A 19,843-nucleotide genomic window follows, 5' to 3' on the forward strand; every position below is an offset into this window, starting at 1 on the left:
TCTAAGTAACTGCCCATATTGACACTTCCTAGGGACTAAAAATTTGCTCGAGCTACCGAGTTGCTAGTGGGTTAATAAACGTGTTTGAAATAAACTGTTTTAGAAATCTAAACTTCTCTACAAATGTATTTAATTTATTCCATTTACACAAATTTCTAAATTGCTGAGAAAATGTGTGTGAAAGTGCTTTGTAAGCTATAAACCATTGTACAAATGATAGATGATATTATCATCATTTTCATTTAGCTCTTGGAAACCGTATAAGGATCTATATATGGAAATGTTAATAAGCAAGTATGCAATAACATACAGAAGTAAGACCTGGGAGATGCATGTTGCTAAGGTGTTTGGAATTTCTCTCCAATTAAGATATAAACTCAGTTTCTCTATCAGTTCTAATTTTGCCCATCTGTGTAACCAAGATATAAATCCAATTGCTACATTAACTATCGAGAAAACAAGAATAGGAATTTCTTTGCTGAAATCAGCTTCCTATGCTAGTTAAGAATGTATTCTTATCTTTAGTGAGTATAGCCATCTTTATTAGAGAGTCGAACAGAAGTATGCCAAATTAATACAGTTTGCAAGTTAACGCAATAATTTGCAACATCGCCGATTATAAACTGAACCACCGAATAACTGGTCGATTTTTAATTGGCATTTTAGTTAAATATTTCATGTTAAAAAAAAATCTGTCTTCTCTCTCCTTCATGAGAACAAAAAGACAAAAGGGAGAGCAGACTATTTCAGAGCATTTCTACTGACGTTCATGGTATTCTTCAGCTGATTCAGTATCAGCAAAAGAGAAACACGAGATTCCTTTCCCCAGTCACCAGGGCAGTGTGAAGAATTGTTCTATAAAAAATACCTTTACTGTGTGTTCCTTCCCTGCTGGAGGGGGTCATGTTCATTTCATTCCGATACTGACACAGACACACTGAAAGGTGGCTGGGCTGCTTGTCTGTCCAAATTCAAGTGTCTTGATTCAAAAGGAGACAAGAAAAAAAGAGATGTGAAAGAAAGTTCTAATTTAAAAACAGGGTTTAAGAACCCCTTCTCTCCTTGCCTGACTTTGAGGAGAAAATGTACAAATCTCCTGTATAATGCAATTAGATTTTAATTGCTTTTTCCCCATAAGCCCCAATTTGAATGAAACATTTATACTTTGCCAAGAGTCTGGTTTGGGTAGCATTTGAAAGTGATTTTTAAACTTCACATTAAATCTTGGTTATTCTTATAATGGAACTATCAGGGTTTTGCATAAGGTCATCCTCCCCTTTGTGCCATGCAGAGAAATTTGACCAACCGCAGCCTTTCAGAGTTTCTCTTAATACTTCATTATCAACCTTTTATGTGAGGACCTCAAAAGCATTTAACAAATATAGAACCACAATTTCTGCTTGGCTGTTCAATTGTAGGCTTTCCTGAAATTACTGTCTAAAAGAGTCCATCAACAGAAATTCCTGGGCTTGAAAAGGAGAGAATAAAGATGACATTCACCTACAACATGCAGTTTTACTAGGTATCTCAGTACAAGATAATTGGGTGGGAGTTGGTGGGGGGGAAGAATTCTCCACAGTTTCTTCTTGTTGGGATACTTCTGGGGATAATTCCCTTTAGTAACTTGAGAAAAATCTTTCCTTTGAATTTGTTTTTCTTAATCCTAATGGCTCCAACAAACAAACAAAACAAACAACAACAACAAAAAAAAAAAAACAAGAGAGAGAATGGGAACGCATGAATGCATGATACAGTCAAGCAGATGGAGACAGTTGTAATGGTGGCCAGAGATAAACCAATTTGACTTTTCACTTCCAATATACTTTCTTATCTGGCATGAACAGGCCTAGAACATGTTTTTCCTTAACTCTTACCTTTATTTTACTCCCAATGATGTCTCACAATGATACTGGGTCTTGCTCAGTTCTATCCATTTCTCTCTCTCTCTGCTCCACTCAATCACCAAATCAGAAAGATGCACTGGGACATAGAGGTTAACGCTGGCTCTGTCCTCATTCTTTAACAGAGATCACTGCCTCTCCTTCTTTCCAAAGGAGTTAAATAGGGTCATTCTCCCTTCTGCAGTAGAGCAAGAATTTATCTGAAATCTCTGGGTTTTAAGGCAGCTTTTGATATACATAATTCCTTCGTTCTCTCCAGGTACATTTTTAGGGTAACCTTTCTATGGCTCTTGAAATTTCATCTGATAATGACATGCAGAACCCCTGATTAGCAAGCACTTCAATTACCATGTGTGTGTGGTGGTGGGGGCGGGGGGGGGATGAGTCCATGTTCTCACCAAGCATCATCTATAGTTTATTATTGTCTGCATACATGTGAAACTATTTTTCACATATATTATGAACAATAAAATACACACTCATTTAAAAATTATTGAATTCATGGTAATTTGTTGTTATATTAAGTTTTTGTTGAGTTCTTCCCACTGACAGATAAAAAAAGAACAGGTGAGAATCCACTAAACTTTGTCAGATTAAAAAGGGATTCTCATCCTCACAGAGGTTGGGAATCTGCAAAGTTGGGGAAATAAAAAGTAAGGTGTGTGAAATTGCTTTGAAATTAGGAAAATAATATGCCAATATAAAAGATTCACATACCTAATCGCTTCCCTTCTCAATAAAAAAAAGTTTATAGTCCGTAAAAAAAAGGCTTGGTATTCGTGGAGTAACTCGGAGGTGGATCAGGTTGGCAGCTGCACCGTAGGAAGTCCCTCTAAGGGCTTGAGACATGATCACTGAAATTTCTTTCCCATTTTGTCATTGATTTCTCAATAGTGGAGCCCTGCATTTTTCCTTTCAGTGTCTCTATATCTCTTGCCATAGATAATAATATTAATACAATAATTATTATTATCATTTACAAAGGCTGTGAGGTCTGGGAGGAGACACTTCATTACAGCTTTTCTTACAAAACCAGTTTGTATAAACAATGAGGAGGACGCTCCGTGGTGCATCTTCATTTCTGTGTGCGTAGATGATAATATGACACAAAGAAAGATCTCCTTTTTGTGATATTATATAGAGAAAAATGGGGGTATTTTTTAAAAGGCTAGAAGAAAAGGAGTTTCATTCCAAATCCTCTCTCTTCCGTGGAAAGAATTTACTTTTTTTTTTTTCTTTTTCCCAGCTGGGACAATTGGTTTAATGCTGCTCTATATTGGGTAATGCTAATTCTCTCTGGGACTATTAATAAAATCCCTTTTTCCTGGGCTCCATTTATTCTTTTCTTTTTTTATCCAATTGATATGATCAAATTCTCTTAATCTGCTGGCTGATTTTATTATTATTATTATAAATCAGGACATTTGCAAAGGATTTTATTTGCTCACATGTGGGTGAAATGGTTTTTTGGCTAAAAGAGTCCAAAGATTCCACCAGAACTTTGCCATCTGCTCGTCCTTAAAGACTTAGTTCAGGTAGTCCCTCCTCCAGGAAGTCTTCCCAGGTTAAATTAGCTACCTCTGTTCTCTGCTCCCCTTTTTCACATTTTGTAGCTTAAAAGTAGAAAGTTGCCTGGTTTACTGAAGTTCTTACTGTTATATAGCTATAGACTCCTGAGAAAGGGTAAGTTATGATTAGCTTCGGCTCTGCCCCATATCCTGGGACACAATCTATACTCAGGAATAATAATATTGTGAACCAACATTTAGTGAGCGTTCACTATGTAACTTGGCCAAAGACACACAGCTTGTCAGTAGTGAGACAGGAATTTGACTCTACACCACTTGCTACTCTGAGCCACTAAACTATCCTGTGTCAGACAAGACTCTGGTTTGTTTCCTCTGCCCATGATTTGTAGCTCAGTAGCCAGAATACTGGACCATGCTCCTTCATCCTGTGGCCGGACTTCTTTCTCTGTCTGGCACTCCAATTCTTCTGGGAGTTTTTAATGATATTAACAGTTTAGTCTGACAAAGATGCAGAAGTCTGGCATTGAGAAACAAAAGCTTGTACCTGGGTAGTATTTTTAGTTTTTAATGTATTTCTTCTGTTAGCTTATTTAAATTGTCTCTTATATTTATTTACCCATAGAATTTATTTTTATTTCACTCCTTTCATCCCACCAAAAACTATCTGCAGTCTCTTTGGTTTGGATTAGATGCGTGAAGTTAGGGCTTTTGCCCTAAATCTCAAATTACTTGTTCTTTTCAACATAGTGGGTTTGCGTTTGTTTGGAGATCAGTTCAAAAACTTCTGTACTATCTGTACTGCCTCTGATGTCAAAAGTTTATGTATAGCATAAGGAAGCTAGTTCTGACTATATTTTCCTAAGAATAAAGACCTATATTTGCAGCATCTGTTAGGATTTCCAGGAGTTCAAGAATTATTGTGGGTGTCCTTCATTTCATCATTTTTAATTTCATTTCATTTCATAACAGCTTTTAAATAAACACTTGAAATCTTTAGAGCTCTTTCGCCTTTTGATTAGCAAAGTAACTAGCCAATGGTAAAAACAAATTTCCCAATATCCCTAATTCAAGCACATGATGGGGAGATGTGTAGAATAAATGTATAGTGTTGATCATCATAAAAAAAAAAACGCAAACAGAAAAAAACGCTCTTTCCTGTTTCCATCAGAAAGGCAGAGGAGAATTCATAGGGCTTAGAGAGAGAGGTCAGTACAATATTTCTTAGGATAAACCCTCATTTTTCAGAAAGCAGATTTTTCTTCCTAGGTAAAAGATCATGCTGGGTTAACAGTTGGGGGAACTCTGAGCTTGGTTCACATAAATAACGTTTCCCACTGCCTCCCATTTGAAATATACCTATACTCGGAGGGCCTCTTGAAAGAAACTACCATCCACTTTGGACAGACTCTGTAGCCTCATTATAAGCCAAACTTTTATGGTTTGTTTTTCTCAATCTTTATTGTCGGCTCTTGTTATTGATCATATCACTTCACCGTATGCTTCTAAGGTCAGAGTTTTCTCCAGGCCAAGAGAAATCAGACCATAGGGGTATCATTTAAACTTACCTTTATCTGACCAGTTCAAACTCACTCGTCTTAATAGGATGTTTTTCCAACTTCAGCATCCTGCAGTACCAGCACAGTATGAGGCTATGTGCCAGTAGTTTCAATAAGACCCTGTAAGTGAGCCAATAGTTCAATCTTTCTATGCAACTCCATAGATGAAATTCTTATGTTTACTAGGTCAAGCTTAAACCATCCTGCATGAGGAAAAATTCCCCTTCATTCAAGACTATAATTCTCTCTTGCTACCATAAATCACAGTCCTTTTGCTTTACTCAGGCTCTCCATATCAGACTTTGAAGGTTCCTTTCCATACTACCCAAGATAATAAATAGTGATAGTGAACCATTTTATCGTGTCTGGCATTTCTTCATGTGAATCCAAGGCATCTGGTAGAGCCTAGACTGCATAGATGATTGGTTTTGTTTGGATTATTCACTCTGTTGTTTAATTTTATATTATGAACATTTTCATTTTCTTACAAAGCTAGTGAGAACAGCATACATAATGAACCCCCATAGCTCAGCTTCAACAGTTATCAACTGCAAGCTCCTCTTGCTTCATCTATACTTTCTTGTAACATTGTCAACTGCATACATTTCTCTTTGTTTAAATCTTCCAAATACTACCATGGTTCAAAATAGGAAAAAGAATGATAGGAAAAGAAATCTTGTGTCTGAGAGATCTTGAGCCAGTAATTAGAGTGAATCTTGGGGAACATCATACAGATAGATATGACTGCCCTTGGGGGAAAAATCAAGAATACAAATGAGTAAAAAGAGAAAATTTATTCAAAAAATATTTGAATTTATTTCTATTTGAGCTGTGGCTGGTTAGCAAAGGCAACAGAAATTGATAAATGGGTCAGATTGAGGAAAGAAAATTTTACCATCCATTTGGATTTTGTTCCATTAAGTAATGAAAATGGTACCAAAGTGCCAACACCTGTCAATTTTCCTGCCTTGAACTGGTCACCTAGTTGTGTTGTAGGATAATTTTTATAGTTACCATGCATACCTCCCTTCTTGATCCTGATATAAACTGATTGACTGATCCATCAATGCAACTGAGAACATGAATATTTTCTAAAGGCTGCACTACGGGGACCAACGTTACAAGATCATAAAACAAAACAAAATTCTTTGCCTTCATAACAATCCTGGAAGAGGTTCCTGCAACCCCAGGCTTTCTGGGAACAGTGGTTTGAGCTGTACCTTAGCAGCTTTCACTTAGAGACCACAGAATGGAGAATGAGTACAGCTTATTCCCAGCTACAGTCCTCATTTACATGCTGAATGCTGAAGTGCTTTTTTGTATCTCAGTGTTTCTCAGCAGAGTTTGCTACAATACATAAAGAAGGAAGGAAATGAGGACAAGGAAAGAGAGCCTATCACTCTATAAAATATCCTGAAATACAAATGACTTTTCAGTTTCAAGGGAAAAGATTATCCCTTGAAAATCTGTGATTTGCTTGGGAAGAAACCTGAGATTGTTTTGCATAGACCCATGACACACAGTTGTCTTTGGGCTATTATATTATCTTTGCCACTACTTAGTTGGCAAGGGCTAGATCTGAGATACTGTGGGATTTTAATATAAATATTAAGGACAACTGCTAAAACTGAGGCATCTGTTTAACTTTTCTTTCTTCCTTACTTTTTCTTTCTTTCTTTCTTTCTTTCTTTCTTTCTTCCTTCCTTCCTTCCTTCCTTCCTTCCTTCCTTCCTTTCCTCCTTGCCAAGTGGTTTACAAGACTTTTTTTTCCCTAATATTTTGGGGCACTGCATTATAATATAGAAAATTCACATTTATATAAAACAGTTTGAGAATTATTTACAGGGCTGAATTCCCCTTGAAAAAAGAGAGGGAGTTTAAATCCGTGAAATAGATATGGGGATATGGCCAAAACTACACATTTGTTAATTTTTCCTTTTATACATATCTTGAAAAAAACCTTCACTTGGCCCCAATCTTCACTGCAACATTTCTTTCTCTCTTTCCTTTCATTTCCGTACTCCTTCAATGAATCTATACTAGCTACTTTCATTTCATAACTGTTTACTCACTGTAATCTGGCCTCTGTTCTATTCAATCTACTGAAATACAAATTTTTAAGTAGGAGGAAACTTGCCTTTGAAATTCTGAATCCTTCTCTTCCCTTCAAGACTTCAGCTATCTTGTGCCTTCTACTTCCTAATCCCTCCCCATAACTAAATAGGAAAGAGCCTGATTTCAATTATTTCTACTTTACAGTGGATAAGAATTAGTCATGCTGGTCACTCTTAGAAAAAGCTGCATTTTAAACTTAACTCTAATCGTACAGTGAATTATTTCTAGCTTAAATATCCTCAGGTATTGTCAGCAAAGGCAGTGAAAGTGTTTGGACCAATGAGATATTATGTCACAGTCACTAGTAAGGCTCACTTTCTATATACGTAATTGTGTATGTACGTACGTTTCTGTGTATGGGCTGGTGCGTGTGTGCTCTGTGGGTCTGATGTTGTAGAGGCTAGAGTCAACGATGAAGTTTGCTCAGAAACTGCTGTCTCTGGGCTTTCCACGGCCCAGTGCATCTCATGAGCTCTATGAGGTGAAAAACCTGGCCTTCAGACATTCATTCTAAGAGAAAGTTGTTTCACTGGGGCATCTTCTAGCAGCTTCCCTACTCTGGACCCTCCCCTTAACCTTTCCCCTGTACTCTCTCTGCCAAATCACCAGATGGAGATCTGTATCTATGTTCATTTACAACCACTTCTTCTTTTCCCTGGGCCATCACCCAAAGTTATTATAAACCGATGGTCTCTCCTGAAGTAGGCCAACTAGAGCTTCATGACCCAAAGACTTTCTATGGACCTCAAAGGGCAGGGAGAAACCAAACCTGTTATTCAAAGACTTGTGGGGAAAGTGAAAGGAGGCAGAAGAAAGGAGGGGATGAGAGGGCATTGAGACGAAAGTCCTTAGCATTGAGAGGAAAACACCAAATTCTGGAGAGTTATAATTATATTTAGAACCTTTGCTTTTTAAAAACATGTGTGCAGAAGGGAAAAAGGGAATCCTAACTTAAATCAAAGCCATATCAACCACTGGGATTCAAATGTATCTGGGCACACTTGGGAAACTAGTGAGGCTGGCCGGCAAGGCTTTCTGCGTGAGACTGAGTTCTTTCCTGGGAGGGAACTCTCATACTGAGGGGAGAGGGAATCATGCGCACAAACTTAGCCCAGTAACAACGTCCTGGTCATGCAAAGGGAGAAGCAAGTCTGCAGATAGCATAGTGCTGGGTGCTCCCGGTCCTATGCCATGGAACTATACAGAACCAGGCATGTGTCCTCACCAGGGCGGCTGCACCACTCACGGTACAAGGTGATGGGCTACAGACTGCCTCATGGGCTACCCTAGTTTGGAGAAAGCCCGCAATAGGGAGAAATGGGTACAACTAATTGGATAATGGCTGCAACCGCTTGTCCACAATGAGACATAGCTAACAGAGAATGGGAACTTGTAATTTTCTAGAACTTCCTAAGGGGGTAAAATAAAGTAAATTTCTTCAAATGGTATCAGGTGAAGAGAGCTTTAAAATTTTGAGTGTATGGATCTATGGATAACAAATGTTAGGTAAGAAAAGACAAACAAACAAAAGAAACTTGGAGACTTTCCAAGAGCTAAAAGAGAAGCTGTGGCATTTGTATTTGGGTTGATCTAAAGTCCCTCCCCTCCTGTCCCAGATCCCTGGGAAAATTTTTTGCTGGTGATCAGGTTGAGTATGGAATAGGCAATTCAGGAGGCCATATAGGCCACAAGAAAAGATATGTAATGTTGAAAGGTGTGGGTGTTTGTGCCCTAGATCAAAGAATTTTGAATTGTGGTTAGATTATGGCCAGAGTACAGCCACTGAGGTGCTGCAAGTTTAGAAGGTCCCTAGAGCAGAGAAGCAATGGGGAAATGACAGAAAGTCCACAGGGCTCCGCTTTAGCGGTTACCCACAACCTCAAAACTACTAATGCATCTGTATGTGTGGATGGCTGCTTAACAAGTGTTGAAAAGATATTTAGTAATGAAGAGAATAGCAGGGACTTAAAAGGAAGGGGAAGGAACTTGTTAACGTTGATATTAGAGAAGTCGTCGCAAAAGGTAGTAAAGACAAGCAAAAGGACACAATTTGGCCAACAAGCCCAGATGGGAGCCAGTATCAGCAGAGGTTACTTTGAGTGAAACATTACTGTGAGAGCTCAGGATGACTGATGGAAAAAGAGAAAGAGAGAGAGAGATCTGATTGCTCTCTCAAATTCTTACTGTTGGTAAATTAACTTGGGAGAAGAATGAAATAGCATTAGAAGCTTGTAGGAAAAAGCATAGGCCAAAAAATGAGTAAAGACTCACTTCAAGGTTGAAGACAAGAGTGTGGAGGTCGTCTAAGAATATAAAATCATAGTCATGGCATTAAAGACTTCCATGAGTGAAAGTAGTTAGCTTGTTTCTTAGAGGACAGAGGGCGTCTAGATAAAGATTCAGAATCCTTGTGAGCATATTCCATCCCCCCCAGATATTTTAGCCTTGGAATGCGGAAGGTGGGCATAAACAGGGCAGCTGTAATCACCAGGAAAACACCAATACCAAGAAAAAATGGCAGGGAAGGAATGAGATCCACGGTTTTAACACTCAGTGCAATCAGAGACTCAGCACCTCAAGGCAGTGACCAGTGAGAGCTTTGGGAACTACCGAAACCAGAAGGTGCTCCATCCAGACACAACAGAAGAGAATGTCCACCTATTTGTTACTGTTGCAGTTGGAGCAGCCATTTTCCAGAAGATTGAGGCAATAATTTGAGTCTCCCAGGCCCTCAAATTATACCCAGGTATCAGATGCTTGTTGGCACCTCCCTGTTCTCCCACTGACCAGTGCTTCTCAAAGTGGACTCTCAGGATCATCTGCAATACAACCGTCTCGGGAACGTGTACATGCAGATTCTGACCCACTCCCCCATCACCACCACCCAACAAGAGTCTCTGGAGCTGGGGGCCTTCATGTTTAATAAACCCCAGAAGATTCTCATGCGCTCTACAAATAATACATCTGGATTGTTTTTCAAATGCCTGTAATGAAGTCCATTCTCCGGCACTCCAGATTATGTATACACGTACGTATGTTACATTCTTATTTTTACATAATTATAGATTTGCAGAAGTTTGCAAAGAAATGTGCAGGGAAGTCCTATGCACCCTTTCCCCAGCCTCCCCCAGTGTTAACATCTTACAACTGTAGTACAATATCCATAAAGCTCATTCAGACTTCACCAGTTTTACATACTCCAAGTCTGCACTTCACTGTCCTAGACTAATGGAACACCTCTAAAAGAATGCCAAAGCAAGACAGATGGTAGGAGACAGGAGGTAGGGAAAGAATCCAGTCCTGTCCAGGCCAGGCACTATGGCCACCTGACAATTAAAGGGGATTGGTGGAGTGTGGTTGTTGCTTACACCCTCCTCCACTGGGGAGATGCTGACACCAAAGTAACCCTCTTCAGGCATCTGGGGACAGGGGCAGGGCTAGAGCTTCAGTCAGAGTCTTACTGAGAAATTATCCTGCTTATCTGGTCAGACCCTAGTCTCCATGTGTTTGCTTTTGAGCCACTGGAACTGTAGCTTCCAAGGTAATAAAGAGTCTTCCCTAAAATCAGAAAGTTCACTGGTGCTTATTCTTGAGAGTCATTATAGGAGTGGAAGAGGTCCAGGGTAGGTGAATCAATAATGGCCAGGGTGTCAAGACTAAGCACACTGCTCTTGGGTGGGCAAAGGCACTTTTTGCATGAGGTCCCTGAAAGCCGATCCCAAGAAAGGTATGAACAGAACACTACAGAGTCTCTAGTTAATACTTTTTAAAATTGCTCATTTCCTTGCAAGGATGGCACCCTTTGAAAGGGCCACCTTTTGAAGGGGATCCAGGCTGGGTCCACCACTTGGATCCAGCATATATAGGCAGATCAGGAAAATTGGTAAGGCTCAGGCCCCAGAGGTTTATCTAAATGAGTGACTATGGAGTCTTCCCAGGAGAGGATTCTCTCTAAAGGAAGGGAATTGAGAAGATCCAGCTATAAAGCTTGTCACTGGAATTTGTTAGCAAGCCCCTCAGTTTCAGTTCAATGAAGGAGGTTGGAGGGTGACTAGGAGTCTCTTTCCCAGGGGTTGTTATAAGCAAAAACAAAAGAACTATTTTGCTAAAACCCTGTAAGAACTTATACACAAATGGCAGTTTTGATACTCAAGTGGAAAAGTAAAACTCTAAAAGGGGTTAAAAGACATTTGCCCCTACATTAAAAAAAATAGACTTTTTAAAGGAGAAGTTTTAGGTTTATAGAAAACTAGAGCAGAAAGTACAGAGTTCCCATATATCCCCTCCCCTTCTCCCCTGCACAGATTCCCCCCATTATTAACATCTTGCATTAGTGTGGTACATTTGTTTATCCCTACTTTTTTATGCGTTGAACCCAATGTGAGCAGCAACAGTACCCCCAAAATGTGCCCAGGGGATGTGGTGGTAGATAAAGCCGAGCCTGGCAGATATGGGTGCCTGGTAGGCATGAAGCAGAAGGAAGAGCTGGAGCAATGGAATAATAGAAAAGCAGCAGAGACAATGTGATAGTTAACTGAGCTTTTTCTGACTGTGTGCAAAACATCCCTGAGACCTCCAGGAAATACTTATCAAGAACTTTTTGGGATCAGGAGTCCTGGATTAGTATGTGGGAATAAGAGCAAGAGAAATATGGATTACAGAAAAGCACAGCAGTAAGGGAGTACATGCTCCAGAACCAGACTGACTAGGTTCCAACCCTGTCTTTACCATTTAACTAGCTGCGTGACGCTGGCTAACCACTCTATGTTTCAGTTTCTGTGTCTGTAAAATGCAAGACATACTAATTTCTACCTCATATAATTGTTGTAATAATTATGTGAGTTTAAAACATGTAAAGCAGTAAAAATAGTATTTTGTGTTCTCAGAATAAACACTCAATAAGTAGTCCAGTACCTACCTCATGGGGTTGTTATAAAAATTGAAAACGATGTTACAGGTAAAGCACTCAGAGAGTTCCTTACATACTCAATAAACGTTAACTATTATTTGTGTGATAGAAATTAAATTTTATATGTTACCAGTATATACACTGGAAAACTAACCAAAGGAGAGGAAACAATTATAAAATTTTTATTTGGCAGTGTAAAAGCAAAACTAACTACAGTTATTTATGTAAATTGCTTACTACTTATGCCTAATTACTATGAAGCACAATAACAATTATATATAGCATTAAGCGTGTCAGATTGACTTTGCTAAAAGTTTTGATTATAACATCAACCTCTGTATACATCTGCTCAGTGTTCATTGTCTGTTGCTCTTGTGGAATAATCTTCTGTGAATGTAGCAGGCTCACCTGCTCACAATGCTAGAAAATTAGTGGGAACACAGGCTTGCCACAAACTTCGTTCTCATAGTCCCCCAAATCCTTTTTCAGTCCCTTTAATCCTAGAATTTTCTGTTGATTCTGATGACCCTCCGATTATTTTTTCAAAACCCTTTAATTTGCTTTTATAGAGTACTTGCTATGCTCAAGGAACTATGTTAGGAGCTGGAAGGGATACAATGATAATTAAGGCAGGCTCCATTTATAGTTGATTATAAGGGAATAAAGGAAAACCTTTATGTGAGGCAGAAAAATGATGCTGTGAGTCTTGAAAAATTCTGACTGTGGCTTTTGAGCTAGATACTAATTTAAGAATAAGTAAGGTGTTTAACATATTTATAGAGATATAATTCATATATTATAAAATTTACCCTCTTAAAGTGTACAAATCAATGGGTTTTAGTATATTCACAAATTTGTGCAACCCTCACCACAATCAATTTTAGAACATTTTCATCACCCTAAAAAGAAACCCCTTATCCATTAGCAGTCACGTCCCATTCTTCCATCCCTCAGTCCCTGGCAACTGCTAATCTTCTTGCAGTTTCTATGGAATTGCTTGTTCTGGACACTTTGTATAAATGGAATCATATAATTTTGGCCTTTTGTGTCTGGCTTCTTTCACTTAGAATGATATTTTCAAGGTTCATCCATGTTGTAGCATTTGTCAGTACTTCATTACTTTTTACAGCTGAATAATATTCCATTGTATGAATAGACCACAATTTATTCATCTATTCATCATTTGATAGACATTTGGGTTGTTTTTACTTTTTGGCTATCATGAATAATGCTGCTATGAACACTCATGTACAAGTTTTTGTTGGACACATGTTTTTAATTCTCTTGAGTAAATACCTAGGAGTGGAATTGCTGGGTCATATGGTAACTCCTTGTTTAACCTTTTGAGGAATTGCCAGACTATTCTCCAAGTAGCTGCGCCATTTTTTAATCCCACCAGCAATGTGTGAAGGTTCTGATTTCTCCACATCCTTGACAACACTTGTTATAGTCTTTTTAATTTTAGTTTAGTGGGTGAGAATTCTTGTTGTGTTTTTTATTTGTATTTCCATGATGACTAACAATGTTGAGCATCTTATCATGTACTTAGTGGCCATTTGTATATCTTCTTTGGAGAAATGTCTATCCAGATCCTTTGTCTGTTTTCAAATTGGGTTATTTGCCTTTTTACTCTTTAGTTGTAAGTGCTCTTTATATGTTCTGTATACAAGTGTCTAACCAGATATATGACTTGTAAACATTTTCTCCCGTTCTGTGGGTTGTCGTTTTACTTTCCTGACTGTGTCTTTTGAAGCATAAAAGATTTTAATTTTGATTCAGTCCAATTTATCTGTTTTCTTTGGTTATGTGTACTTTTGGTATATCTAAAAAAATATTGCCTGACTCCAGGTCATGAAAAATTACACCTGTATTTTCTTCTAAGAGTTTTATAGTTTTAGCTCTTACATTTAGGTCTATGATCCATTTTTAGTTAATTTTTATATGGTGTGAGGTAGAGATCCAACCTCATTCTTTTGTATGTGGATATCCAGTTGTCTCAGCACTATTGGTTGAAAATACTAAGAATAGGTAAGATTTAACAGAACAGCATGAGCAAAGGTACAGAGGCATGAATGCATGGATTCCACGAATAGCAACTGGTTCAGCTTGACTAGAGCACTGGAGAAGTAGGGTTATTTAATGGGAAATGAGGTTGGAAAGGTATGTAGGGTCAGATTATGGAGGGCCTTGAGTGTCCAGAGTTGGAGAACTACAAAAGATTCTTGAGTAGGATGACATCGGAATCAGGCTTTCAGAAGATTGATCTAGCTACAGACTCTACATTGAATTAAATGGGATAAAAAATGTTATGTAGAGAAGTCTTATTAGCTGAGCTTCTACAGTGGTCTAGGTCGGAGGCCACAACTAAGGCTGCGACAATGAGAGTCACCGAGGTAGCGAGAAAGAAAAGACAGAACTGGTATGTGAAAAATATTATAAAGGTAAAATAGGGCTTCCCTGGTGGTGCAGTGGTTGAGAGTCTGCCTGCCGATGCAGGGGACATGGGTTCGTGCCCTGGTCCGGGAAGATCCCACATGCCGCGGAGCGGCTGGGTCCGTGAGCCATGGCCGCTGAGCCTGCACATCTGCAGCCTGTGCTCCGCAACGGGAGAGGCCACAGCAGTGAGAGGCCCACGTACCGCAAAAAAAAAAAAAAAAAAAAAAAAAAGGTAAAATACACACAGGTTGTAATAACTGATTGGATGTTGAGAATGGATTGAGAGAGACTGGGGAAAAAAAAACTAGTAAAGTCAGGAGAAGTGGCTAGTTTGGCAGGGAAGATGAGTTAACTTTTAAACATACTCTCCTCCTTGGGCTTCCCTGGTGGCGCAGTGGTTGGGAGTCTGCCTCCCGATGCAGGGGACGCGGGTTCGTGCCCCCGTCCGGGAGGATCCCGCATGCCGCGGAGCGGCTGGGCCCGTGGGCTGTGGCCGCTGGGCCTGCGCGTCCGGAGCCTGTGCTCTGCAACGGAAGAGGCCACAGCAGTGAGAGGCCCGCGTACCGCAGAAAAAAAAAAAAAAAAAAAAAAAAAAAACATACTCTCCTCCTTTGTTTACTGGCCATTTTTATTTCTTTTGGGATTTGTGTTGTTTGTGTCCTTTATTTTTTTTTAAAGTTCTGTGTTTGTTTTGTTCTTATTAATATGTAAGAGCTCTTCATGTGTCATATATTGTAAGCATTTCCCCCAGTTTGTCATTTGTCCTATACAAGTATTACCTCATCTGACCCTCTCAACAACCCTCTGAGGTTACCACACCATCCCCACATTAGTTATGGTTGAGGTGACTGAGCACAGACTAGTCTCTTCCCAGGGTCACATAGCTAGTAGTGGCAGAGCTGGGACACTGACCCTCTGGCTCTAGAACTTCCTCTCTCAGGTTTTCTGACTCATAATAAGGCAAATTTAGTAATAGTTTCCTAGAAAATCATCTGTAGTTTTAAAATTTTTTAAAGAAAATAGAAGGATATATTGAAATCTATTTTCTTCTTAATATATTTATTTATTTATTTTTGGCTGCATTGGGTCTTCATTGCTGCGTGCAGGCTTTCTCTAGTTGCAGCGAGCGGGAGCTACTCTTGGTTGCAGTGCACGGGCTTCTCATTGCGGGGGCTTCTCTTGTTGTGGAGCATGGGCTCTAGGCACACAGGCTTCAGTAGTTGTGGCATGCAGGCTCAGTAGTTGTGGTGCACGGGCTTAGTTGCTCCGTGGCATGTGGGATCTTCCCAGACCAGGGCTCGAACCTGTGTCCCCTGCACTGGCAGGCAGATTCGTAACCTCTGCACCACCAGGGAAGTCCCTTGAAACCTTTTATAGTATTTTCTTTGCATGAATCAACTTAATTGTATGTATTTGTGTTTCTCTTTTTCTTGGTGACTCTAGCTAGAGATTTGCTGTTTTATTATCTTTCAAAGACAGCTCTATAAAACTACTGTTTTTCTGTCTTCTAATTCTTTAACTTTTGCTTTTACCTTTTTGATTACGTTACCTATTTTTCTTAGGTTCACTGTGCTGATTTCAAAAGAACACACAGTAAATTTTTTTTAATTCTTAAAAAAAAAGGAGAGTTTTTCTCTCAATATAACAGTGATTTTCAACCAGCATGAGAGTGGGGAGGGAGGCTAAGTACAATCTCCAGGAAGACTTTTTCACAGATAATCTACTATTTTCTTGTCTCTTGCACCAATTGCCCACCCCACCCCAACCTTTGAGGATTATACTGTTATTGAGAGTGCTTTCTAATAGCTGTGTGCTTCCCTTGTAAGAAAAAATGCAAGTTTTAACCATATCCCATAAGTGTTCATATCATATTATCATTGTTAATATTTTGGAATAGGCATTGGAGTTATTTGAAAAGTGTGTTTTAATATTAAATAGTTAAAATTAAAAAAAATAAACATACTGTCCTCACAATTTGATACATTCCCAGGAGAGAAGTCTAGCATTCATTTGGAAATGCAGCTCTGGATCTCAAGATGGAAGTCAGGGTTGGAGGTAAAGATTTGGGAGATATTGCATAATCATGGTGGTAAGACCTTGGGCACGAATGAAGGATTCTCTCCTTTCCCCCATCTCTCTAGATTGCTGTTTCTTCTGAGTTTCCTCAGATGATACTTCTTCCTGCTCCTACCCCTAAATGTGAGTTCCTTTGTTCTTTCATTCAACAAATACTTATTAAATGCTTACTATCCTCAGGCACTGTTCAAGGCACTGATAATACTTGGTGAACAAAACAGACCAAAAAAAAAAAAACCTGCCTAATGAAGCTTTACAGTCTAGTGGAAGGAGAATATACAAATAAAGATGTAAAACCTAGGGTTCAGATGATGAAAAGTGCTGTGGAGAAAAATGGAGCAGAGAAAGGGGTGGGGGAATTTTTAAATAGATGATCCAGGAAAACCTCAGAGAGAATGACACATTTGATTAAAAGGCCAGTGCAGGTGAAGTAACAAGCTGTGTGGCTATCTGAGTAAAAAGCATTCCAGGCAGAAAAGACAGCAAGTGCAATGGCCCAGAGGCTGGAGAGTGCCTGGTGTGTTGGAGGAACAACAAGGGGACCAGTGTGGCTGGAGCAGAGTAAGTGAGGGGAGAGTAGTAGGAGATTAGGCCAGAGGCCTAACTGGGTGTCAGATTGTATAGGATCTTATAAACCACAATAAGAATTTGGCTATCACTCTATGTGAGATAAAAAACCACTGGAGGATTTTGAGCAGAGAGTGGCAAAATTTGATCTATAGTTTAAGTGGATCACTTTTTAAAGGGACCAATCATTTTTGAGCATAGATTACGGGAGAATAAGGGTGGAAGCAAGGGGATCAGTTTGCAGGCCTTAATGATAATCTAGGCATGAGATAATGACAGCTTGGACCAGGGTGACAGCAGTGAAGGTATTGGGAATCTGTTAGAGTCTGGATATAATTTGATCTGGAGCTGGCAGGAGTTGATGACAGACTGACTACAGGATGTGAGAGAAAGAAAGGTCAAAGATGACTCCAAGATTTTTGTCCGGCCAATGGAAGAAAGAACTGTCCATTCCTTAGATAGGGAAGACAATGGGAGGAGCAGGTTTGAAATGGTGGCAGCGAAGATCAAGAGTTCAGTTTTGGACGTGTTAAGTTTGAGCTGCCTATTAAAGATTGAAGTGGAGATGTCAAGAATACAGTTGGGGGAATTCCCTGGTGGTCCAGTGGTTAGGACCCCGTGCTTCCACTGCAGGGGACCCTGGTTCAGTCCCTGCTCAGGGAACTGAGATCCTGCAAGCCGTGCAGTGCAGCATGGCCAAAAAAAAAAAAAAATTAGGACTCAAACCCTAGTTCTTTAGAAAAAAGGAATATAGTTGGATATGCAAGTCTGGAGTTTAACAAAAGGTCTGAGAAGAGTTGGGAGGGTCCAGAAAGACACAAACCCTTTGACTGACACCCAACCTGTGCAGTGTCATCAGCAATTGTACGTATAGGGAATGGGAAGCTTGCACCTTCGTCTAGTAGTATGCTGCTTGGACCATGTTCTGTAAAGCTGTCTCTGTCTTCCACTGTTTGTTAGCATCTTTCCTTTAATCATATTACTGTCCCTAGGTGGCACCCATACAAACGCTTAAATTCTTTCCTCTTTTGCTCTCCTCACATTACACACTCACCAGGCTTTCTGTAATCCATATTCTATTTTACTCCTCAAAAGGACACCTTGCCATCATCTCATTAATCAAGGACAAGACCCTCCTCCTTTGGTGCGGAGCGCAAGGACATACTGGAGTCTTTTCTTCATACTGGATACAAGTAACCCCTGCCATGTGGTTCAAATATATCTGCAAATACCTCGGGGGTTAACAACCCAAGTCAACTTACGGGAATATTGTCCAAATAAGGCCTACAGTTGTGTCATATGGCAAGTGCTCAATTACATCTGATTGATTAATCAACTAGGCTATACCAGCATATCATACAAATCTCTACATACTGTAGGATCTTCGAGGAAAGAAGAATCTTCTAGCATCTCTGCTCATCACTCTCTGTGACTTCAACTCAGTGTCCTCTCAAAGGAAGTCTCTTGACCCAGGCTCACCGTTAAGCTTTCTCCTTTGGCTGCCACCCAGTCTTCATTTTGTTGCTTTGTTTTCTTTCCTGATACTGTCTGTCTGTCTTGTGGAATGGGAACTAGCCTCTGTCTGGCCTGGTAACGTATAAAAGTCTTCAAAAGTTATCCCTCACATAAAGATTGCCGCTCTGAGACACAGAAAGCTCAGGCTTCTTTATCTGAGGCACAGGAACTGGCTGACTTGTCTGACACTAGTCTTTAAGGATCAGAAATTTATCTCCAAACCCATACTGGCTTTGACAATTATGAGTTCATTCACATCATTTTGAATTTATTTTTATGCTTTGCTGGTACTACTGTCCCCAAGAGAGTACTGCTTCTTTTTATTTACTGCTTCTTTAATTTTGCTTGCCAAGCATTAAAAAGTAGGCGTTGGTTTTGCTAGACTCTGTAGTCTTTTATGATTTTCTAAAAGTCTGTTATATTCCTTTCTGAACCTTTTCCATCTTCTCTCATATGGCAGCATCTCAGTTTATTGATACTGTTTGTCAAAAACTACCTGTATTTTAGGTGTTGTGTGTGTTCTGTATGATGCCAGTCAAGCTATTTTGGCCTCTGATGAGAAACTGAACTTTCTTAGCCTTTTTCATTTCCAACCCACTTTCTGTGATGGCCAGCATCTTACTGGCCTTTGGAAATGCAGGTTACACCAACTTTCATGGAATAATACATAACGATTCCCATGTTACTTTCTCCCATTATAATGGAAAAAGAAAGATAATAGGTAATATATTTGGATTAATTTTCAAATGCCTATGCTGAAGTCCATTTGCCAAATCTCCGGCACTCTAGATTATGTATGTATGTATGTGTGTGTATATATATATATTTTTTTCTTTCTTTCTTTTTTTCGGTACGCGGGCCTCTCACTTTTGTGGCCTCTCCCGTTGCGGAGCACAGGCTCCGGACGCGCAGGCTCAGCGGCCATGGCTCACGGGTCTAGCCGCTCCGCGGCATGTGGGATCTTCCCGGACCGGGGCACGAACCCGTGTCCCCTGCATTGGCAGGCGGACTCTCAACCGCTGCGCCACCAGGGAAGCCCCTGTATGTATATTTTAAATTTTTGTATAATTATAGATTTGCAGAAGGTTGCAAAGAAACATGCAGGGAAGTCCCACACACCCTTTCCCCAGCCTCCCCCAGTGTTAACATCTTACAGCTATAGTACAATATCCATGAAGCTTATTCAGACTTCAACCAGTTTCACATACACTTATTTGTGTGTGTATGTATATATGTATG

At 39.6% G+C, this 19,843-nt stretch overlaps 1 protein-coding gene and 1 long non-coding RNA gene across 2 annotated transcripts in view; one reads left to right on the forward strand and one right to left on the reverse strand.

Annotated features, from left to right (window-relative positions):
- LOC111172390 (uncharacterized) overlaps window positions 1–14,815 on the reverse strand; it is a 41,163-nt gene extending 26,348 nt beyond the window's left edge. The window contains exons 1-2 of the long non-coding RNA XR_016388148.1: window positions 1,501–14,815; window positions 869–979 (exon numbers count right to left, since the gene is read on the reverse strand). This is a non-coding gene — a long non-coding RNA (uncharacterized LOC111172390). The remainder of the gene's footprint in view (window positions 1–868; window positions 980–1,500) is intronic.
- The window catches only part of WNT8B (Wnt family member 8B), a 29,207-nt gene that overhangs the window by 2,100 nt on the left and 7,264 nt on the right, over window positions 1–19,843 (forward strand). The window lies entirely within an intron of this gene.

The sequence above is a fragment of the Delphinapterus leucas genome, chromosome 16, assembly GCF_059928025.1.
Source record: "Delphinapterus leucas isolate spDelLeu-1000000601 "Yukka" chromosome 16, BTC_Dleu_Yukka2, whole genome shotgun sequence".
NCBI lineage: Eukaryota > Metazoa > Chordata > Mammalia > Artiodactyla > Monodontidae > Delphinapterus > Delphinapterus leucas.